This window comes from Coregonus lavaretus (genome assembly GCF_964263955.1).
Source record: "Coregonus lavaretus genome assembly, contig: HAP1_SCAFFOLD_1539, whole genome shotgun sequence".
Lineage (NCBI taxonomy): Eukaryota > Metazoa > Chordata > Actinopteri > Salmoniformes > Salmonidae > Coregonus > Coregonus lavaretus.
The window spans coordinates 19,137-25,000 of NW_028159962.1; positions in this window are offsets into that span (position 1 = coordinate 19,137).

Here is a 5,864-nt window from a genome sequence, read left to right on the forward strand (position 1 = left end):
AGCGTGGGAGTGGGCGGATTTCCTCGTCCTTCTCACCAGCCGTGATTTTGGGCAGCTCCATGGTAAGAAATGGGACCGTTTCTGGTGCAAAAACAATGTCCTGTCCCGGAGTTCGAGTAAATTACATTACTAAGCTGCTCCCGAATGGACTATGTCAGGACATGGAAATAGCTTCAATCGTTGTCCATGTGGGTTTTAATGACATTATGAAGGGCAGCTCTGAACAGTTGAAACTGGATTTTAAAGAGCTGATTGACTATCTGCTAGACACTAATAAAAGACCCATCATATCTGGCCCTGTGCCCTCTCTGAATCGTGGCATTGAACGCTTTAGCAGGATTCTCTCTTCACAACTGGCTACGTGATTATTGCAACTCAAATGGGTGTAACTTTTGTTGACAAAACACATTTTATTAGGAGTATGGGATCCACCCAAATCATTTGGGTTCCTGGATCCTTTCACAGCATTATAAGGCTGCGTTGAGACAACGACTTATCAATGACCCAAGCCCAGCTCAGCTAATCCCTACCATTGTGATGCAGAGTTGTCAAAATGCTACAGCAAATGTTCATTACACCAGGGGCGTCAGTAGACACAATATAAGTAACCTAATGTATGTCCCTCTAACTGCCCTGAATGCCTCTGCTGATCCTACAGATATTGGATGGAGTAATCATGTCCCTATGAACCAGATTTACACTGTTAACACTGAGGCAGTGTGCCCTAGCAGGAAGTCCACTGTGTGCAGCTCACCATATTCTGACCATCTCTGAAACTCACTTAGATAATATCTTTGATGATACAGTGGTAGCAATACAAGGTTATAACATTTGCAGAAATATATAGAAATGCCAATGGTGGAGGTGTTGCTGTTTATATTCAGAATCACATTCCTGTAAAGATTAGAGAGGATCTCAAGTTAAATACTGTTGAAGTAATATGACTACAGGTTCATCTGCCTCACCTAAAGCCCATTCTGGTGGGAAGCTGCTATAGACCACCAAATGCTAACAGTCAGTATCTGGATAACATGTGTGAAATGCTTGATAATATATGTGATATCAACAGAGAGGTATATATTCTGGGTGATTTAAATATTGACTGGCTTTCATCAAGCTGCCCACTCAAGAAAATGCTTCAAACTGTAACCAGTGCCTGCAACCTGGTTCAGGTTATCAATCAACCTACCAGGGTAGTTACAAACAGCAGAGGAATGAAATCATCAACATGTATTGATCACATCTTTACTAATGCTGCAGAAATGTGCTTGAAAGCAGTATCCAAATCCATCGGATATAGTGATCACAATATAGTAGCCATACAGTCCTGTGTAGCTCAGTTGGTAGAGTATGGCGTTTGCAACGCCAGGGTTGTGGGTTTGATTCCAAGGGGGGGCCAGTCTGAAAAAATATAAAACAATATATGCACTCACTAACTGTAAGTCGCTCTTATCTGCTAAATGACTAAAATGTAAATGTAATAGTAAAAAGCTTTGGAGCACTTTGCATTAAATTTTGGGGGAGAAAGGCAAACTCAGCTCCATCATTCATTGAATCAGATGGCTCATTCATCACAAAACCAACTGATATTGCCAACTACTTTAATTATTTTTTCATTGGCAAGATTAGCAAACTTAGGCATGACATGCCAGCAACAAACGCTGACACTACACATCCAAGTATATCTGACCAAATTATGAAAGACAAGCGTAATTTTGAATTCTGTAAAGTGAGTGTGGAAGAAGTGAAAAAATGATTGTTGTCTATCAACAATGACAAGCCACCGGGGTCTGACAACTTGGATGGAAAATTACAGATGATGATAGCGGACGATATTGCCACTCCTATTTGCCATATCTTCAATCTAAGCCTACTAGAAAGTGTGTGCCCTCAGGCCTGGAGGGAAGCAAAAGTCATTCTGCTTCCTAAAAATAGGAAAGCCCCCTTTACTGGCTCAAATAGCCTACCAATCAGCCTGTTACCAACCCTTAGTAAACTTTTGGAACAAATTGTGTTTGACCAGATACAATGCTATTTTACAGTAAACAAATTGACAACAAACTTTCAGCATGCTTGTAGGGAAGGACATTCAACAAGCACAGCACTTACACAAATTACTGATGATTGGCTGAGAGAAATTGATGATAAAAAGATTGTGGGGGCTGTTTTGTTAGACTTCAGTGCAGCTTTTGACATTATCAATCATAGTCTGCTGCTGGAAAAACGTATGTGTTATGGCTTTACACCTCTTGCTATATTGTGGATAAAGAGTTACCTGTCTAACAGAACACAGAGGGTGTTCTTTAATGGAAGCCTCTCCAACAAAATCCAGGTAGAATCAGGCATTCCCCAGGGCAGCTGTCTAGGCCCCTTACATTTTTCAATCTTTACTAATGACATGCCATTACACAGGTGCACCTTGTGCTGGGGACAATAAAAGGACACTCTAAAATGTGCAGTTTTGTCACACAACACAATGCCACAGATGTCTCAAGTTTTGAGGGAGCATGCAATTGGCATGTTGACTGCAGGAATGTCCACCAGAGCCAGATAAGTGAATGTTCATTTCACTACCATAAGCCGCCTCCAACGTCATTTTAAAGAATTTGGCAGTACATCCAACTGGCTTCACAACCGCAGACCACGTGTAACCACGTCAGCCCAGGACCTCCACATCCGGCTTCTTCACCTGCGGGATCATCTGAGACCAGCCACCCGGACAGTTGATGAAACTGAGGAGTATTTCTGTCTGTAATAATGGCCTTTTGTTTGGAAAAACGAATTCTGATTGTCTGGCCTTGGCTCCCACCCATGGCTGCACCCCTGCCCAGTCATGTGAAATCCACAGATTAGGGCGTAATGAATATCTTAAAATTCACTGATTTCCTTATATGAACTGTAACTCAGTAAAATGGTTGAAATTGTTGCATGTTGCAGTTATATTTTTGTTCAGTATATCTAATAGAACTCAGGGGGGTTTCTTTAATGGAAGCTTCTCTAATGTCAAACATGTAGAGTGTGGTGTACTGCAGGGCAGTTCTCTAGGCCCTCTACTCTTTTTACCAATGACCTGCCACTGGCATTAAACAAAGCATGTGTGTCCATGTGTGCTGATGATTCAACCATATAATCATCAGCAACCACAGCTAATGAAGTCACTGAAACCCTTAACAAAGAGTTGCAGTCTGTTTTAGAATGGGTGGCCAGTAATAAACTGGTCCTGAACATCTCTAAAACTAAAAGCATTGTATTTGGTACAAATCCTTCCCTAAGTTCTAGACCTCAGCTGAATCTGGTAATGAATGGTGTGGCTGTTGAACAAGTTGAAGAGACTAAATTACTTGGTGTTACCTTAGATTGTAAACTGTCATGGTCAAAACATATAGATTCAATGGTTGTTAAGATGGGGAGAGGTCTGTCCGTACTAAAGAGTTGCTCTGCTTTTGACACCACACTCCACAAAGCAAGTCCTGCAGGCTCTAGTTTGATCTTATCTTGATTATGGTCCAGTCATGTGGTCCATTGCTGCAAAGAAAGACCTAGTTAAGCTGCAGCTGGCCCAGAACAGAGCGGCACGTCTTGCTCTTCATTGTAATCAGAGGGATAATATTAATACTATGCATGCCAGTCTCTCTTGGCTAAGAGTTGAGGAGAGACTGACTGTGTCACTTCTTCTTTTTATAAGAAACAATGTGTTGGAAATTCCAAATTGTTTGCATAGTCAACTTACACACAGCACTGACACACACACTTACCCCACCAGACATGCCACCAGGGGTCTTTTCACAGCACTGACACACACACTTACCCCACCAGACATGCCACCAGGGGTCTTTTCACAGCACTGACACACACACTTACCCCACCAGACATGCCACCAGGGGTCTTTTCACAGCACTGACACACACACTTACCCCACCAGACATGCCACCAGGGGTCTTTTCACAGCACTGACACACACACTTACCCCACCAGACATGCCACCAGGGGTCTTTTCACAGCACTGACACACACACTTACCCCACCAGACATGCCACCAGGGGTCTTTTCACAGTCCCCAGGTCCAGAACAAATTCAAGGAAACTTACAGTATTATACAGAGCCATGAATGCATGGAACTCTCTTCCATCTTATATAGTGTGTCCCCTGTAGCTCAGTTGGTAGAGCATGGCGCTTGCAACACCAGGGTTGTGGGTTCGTTTCCCACAGGGGGGCCAGTATGGAAAATGTATGCACTCACTAACTGTAAGTCGCTCTGGATAAGAGCGTCTGCTAAATGACTATAATGTAAACCTGGCTTCAAATAAAGCAACACCTCACGGCCCAACGCCTCTCCCCCATGTGACCTTGTTGTTGTGTATGTACTGACATGTATGTGGAACTGATAGATGCACACACACACTCTACATGTACATGTTTTTAAATGTATGTCAATTGTAAAGTATTTTGTCTGTAATGTCTTTCTCATTATGTGTCGGACCCCAGTAAGACTAGCTGTCTCCATTGGCGTCGGCTAATGGGGCTCCTAATCAATCAAATCAAACAGCTGAGCATATTTTGTGTGTTGGGAACCTATCTCTTGTAAAGAACTCTGAAAGGCTGTTCTGTCAACATTCTTGCAAAATCAAAGGAATGTTTTGTGCACCCTGATATAAACATTATCTGAATGTCAGCACAAGTGGACAGTGTTTGTTTGTGTGTTGGGAACCTATCTCGTGTCTTATCCCCACAATGTTCCCACAACCTAAAGAAACATTCTGGGAACATTTAAAGAACAGACTAAATGTGTTCTAGGAACGTTCTTGCAACATCAGGTAAATGTTTTTTTGTACCCTAAACTAAACATTGTAGAATCACCCGCACAACCAGACAGTTTCTGTGTTTTCGGAACATATCTTTTGTGATATCCCCACCAGACTGTTCCCACAACCTGGGAACCTTTAAATAACACACTAAATGTGTTTTAGGAACGTTCTTGTAACATCAGTCAAATGTTTTATACAAACATTCTACAATCATCAGAACGACTGGACAGTTTTTGTGTTATGAGAACATTTGCCGCGATCAAACGAATGTTCTGGGAACATTTACAGGACTAATTTTGGTTTGCTAGGATTTCTCTAGAATGTCCCTCTTCTCCCTCAACCCAAGGACTGATATGTTATCCATTGACTGTGAATTATATCATGTTAATCATAGATAGCCTACATGTTGAAGTACAGTGTATATATATCTATTCGAACTCCATTCATTCATACCCTCTGAACAAGCTCTCATTCAGTCACAAGTCTTTATGAAAACACACAGGTCTCTTCTGCCATCTAGTGGTTCAATTGAGAATTGCGGATTTTAAAAAAAATACTCAACATGCCTACACCGCACAACACAGGCCGAGACGTCACACGCACACACACATAGCGTCACACGCACACACACATAGCGTCACACGCACACACACAGCAGTAAGAGAAGTCAGCATGTAGGCCTACGACAAAACTGTGTTGTGTTGGAAGACTTTAATGTAGGAGAACACTAAGGTCCATGGAAAGATGTGGTCTAGTGGTGTAACACTAAGGTCTATGGAAAGATGTGGTCTAGTGATGTATCACTAAGGTCTATGGAAAGATGTGGTCTAGTGGTGTAACACTAAGGTCTATGGAAAGATGTGGTCTAGTGATGTAACACTAAGGTCTATGGAAAGATGTGGTCTAGTGATGTAACACTAAGGTCTATGGAAAGATGTGGTCTAGTGGTGTAACACTAAGGTCTATGGAAAGATGTGGTCTAGTGGTGTAACACTAAGGTCCATGGAAAGATGTGGTCTAGTGGTGTAACACTAAGGTCTATGGAAAGATGTGGTCTAG